We start from the raw sequence: 3,461 nt of genomic DNA, 5'->3' as shown, positions 1-3,461 counted from the left end.
TGGACAGAGGAGGGAGAAAGAAGTAAGAGAGAGTTTTTATTCTAACGCCGTGCACAACCTGTGTGACAGCTCTGCATTATTCCAAGCAGGAGGAGACAGCAGATGACTCTAAGATATCACCATGAAAATTCCCCATTGAATACTAACATTAAGACAATTGTTTTTTGTATTTCAAGTTTTCTGAAAATGTTAAATGTGCAAATGATCCATTATTTTACCAAACATGTGCTCATTTGCATCCATTTGATAAAGCCAAATTCCGAATTCTTCTTTCATTTTGTTGACATATTAGAGTCAAAGGTTTCAAAAGAGGGAGTTAGGGATATCTCTTTGTATCCCTCAATAAATCTGAAAATACTGTCAGCAGCCATTAAAAATCCATTTTGGCCATGTTTTAGTAATACGATGTTGTATAAATCAGGCTATGAATGATATATGAACTAACCCCTCTGTGTGAACCTTCAGCACACAGAGAGGAGTTAAAGAGTGAAGTTTGGTGAATGTAAGAGCTGCTGAAGTGGAGATTTATCATCAGAGTCTGAGAACAAACTCATTCAGAGGAAACGTCCTTTAAAGAGACGTTTAGTTACATTACAGACATTTAGAGACTCTACAGGTGAACACATGAACTCATAGATATCACCATGAAACTTCACCACTTCATTACTCACATTAAGATGATTATTCTTGTTTTACAAGTTTTCTGAAATGTGATGTTTAAATATGCAAATGAGGGATTATGTAATGGTAACTTTTGGTGAATTTAGGAGAAATCTACAGACGCAAACAGTAGTAAAGTAAACCCCCTTAATGTGTATTTTGGATGTTTTCTTTCCACTAGTCTTAAAGATCACATGGAATCAAAATGACCCAAAATTAACCGGTGTATAACAAAAAAAGAAGCAATGTTTTTGCCTGTAGTGTCTCGCCTTAAAATAGTAAAAAATAAAGATACAAACAAACGAATAAAGACATCAATCCAGTTCCTTCCTGAGTTCTTCTAGAGCACAAACACATCCAGAGCCATCTCTCTAAAGTCACATGTGTTATTGTGAAGAAATGAACCTTCTCTCTGCCGGTCGGTCCTTCCTGTCCGTTAAAACAAATACATTCTTTATCCTTTTCCTTAAAAACAACAACAAACAACTAAACATCGGGAAACCTCAAATACTCGTCTGTGGAGCATCGTGTTTTTGATTTCACATTTTTGATTGTTGTGTGTTTTAATGTTGACCTGCTGACAATCTAATATGTGTTATATTAGGTATCTTTCTATCTGTATTGATTTTTGAATTATAAATCCTCTTAATGTCCACGTGAATTTGTTTATGATTAAAATGTAAATAATGGCAATATACTTATTCCTCAAAAAACATCTAATTTAACATGTAAATATAATCATTTTAGGCAAGCGAAGACAATCTAAACTCATCATTCTGATACCGGCTTGATATTGTTAGTATTGAAAGTGACTGCATGAAGAAAGCAATATGAGTTCAATCATGTTGTGTTGTGTGATGAGTTAAATGTGACAAAGACAATCAACGAGCCTCGATCTTCTTCTTTTGTTCCAAGTGTTTCCTTGCATTTACTGCAACATTTGGATGTCATTATATTCATGTTTTATATATCAATACATGTACACTTGTAATAAAGACAATGTAATAAAAAATGTTTGCTACAACATCTCGATAAGAGGAACTGTTTGTTTGTTTTGAAAAAGCTTTGAGGGACTTTTTCCAGGAGTGTGTAATCCTTCATTTCATGTCAAAGTTTTAAATGCATTTCTAATTTAAAAAAGGAAAATCAATGCAGTATTTAGAGGTGAGATTTAGTCTGATTGTGAATTATAAACACCACCTCTTACACAAACCAGTCAACGCTTTTCAAATTTGCTCTGTAAAATAAAATGTCTTATGAAATCAGAGAACAGCTACACAAACTACTAGCTATTTTAAATGCTACAGTGTAAAACCATTCACAGGATGTTGTCTGAATGCTTTTTATACAATAAAATGAAACATGTATGATCACTTCTGCACCAAAAAAAGGCATTCCCAGAAGCTCAATTAAATTAGGCTCTCATGTTAGTTGGATGATGCCCTGAATCGTAAACTCAAACAACTAAAAAGCAGATTATTCAGCAGGTAGCTGCTGCCCCATGTCCCATTGATATACAGTTTGAGTGAAACTATCAAAGAAAACCGGTGAAAGTAGTAAATAGCCTCTTTTGTCGTGCATTTCTGGACCCAGACAGCGGATACACACAGTGAGTCCAAGGCTGCAGATGAACCTTGAACCGCAAAACAACCACAACACACCACACCGTCACAACCACCATTTCCTCCACGTAAAGGCTTTTTATTGGGGCAATACAGACCGTCTGCTGTCCCTCTCCTTCTCTCTTTGTCTCAGGCATTCACTCAGTCTGTGTGAGAGCACGGCTGTGTGTGTGTGTGTGTGTGTGACATAAAAAAAGAAAGACAAGGAGATGAAAGGAGAGATTGTGTTTGGGTTTATTGTAGGTCATTGGTTGAATGCCTTGAGTTCAAACTACTTTTTATTTGTATTTAACCAACACAGGCATGTTTCAAACGGATTTATTTATATTCCTATTATTGCCAAGCATGGAGCCGTTACAATCTTAAAGAAATGGATAATGTGATGACAGTAATCACATACAACTGAAAGTAGGCCTGGAAACACAACTTGTAGTTTAAGCACAAACAGTTATTGTAGTGCAAAAAGTAGTAGGAGTAGTTATAGAAGCGTCATCAGCAGTAATAATATATGTAGCAGAAGAAGTGGTATTTTAGCAACAATATTGTTGGAAAGAGAAGAAGTGGCAGCATATCGCAGTAGTAGTTGTCTTGAGATTTGTAGCAGTAGTTATATTCCTGCCAGCTGAAATAAACAGTTGGTACCACGAACAGAAGTTGTTGTTGCAATAATAACAACGCTTGTTTATGAACCACATTTCATTCCAGATGGAGGAGAAATATGTTGCACGATGCGTCAGCAAACACAGACGTTTCAGCCATCGACACTAAGATAAAACATAAGTAAGCTCATATTAAAACAGATACATAAATGATACGCATATATAAACATATATATACACTCATATATACTGTATATATATATATATATATATATATACATATATATATATACAGTATATATATATATATATATATATATATATATACTTTATATATATATATATATACTGTATATATATATATATATATATAAACATACACATATACACACACATATATATATATATATCCACACACACACACACATAGATCTATATAGATCTATATACAAACATACATATATACACACACATTTACAGAAAGGCGGGCAGACGGACAGACAGCCAGACAGCCAGACAGACAGGCAGGCAGACAGGCAGGCAGGCAGACAGGCAGGCAGGCAGGCAGGCAGGCAGGCAG

This window comes from Anarrhichthys ocellatus, unplaced genomic scaffold (genome assembly GCF_004355925.1).
Source record: "Anarrhichthys ocellatus isolate YVR2014 unplaced genomic scaffold, GSC_Weel_1.0 scaffold3, whole genome shotgun sequence".
Classification (NCBI taxonomy): Eukaryota; Metazoa; Chordata; class Actinopteri; order Perciformes; family Anarhichadidae; genus Anarrhichthys; species Anarrhichthys ocellatus.
This window is presented reverse-complemented; position numbering follows the sequence as displayed.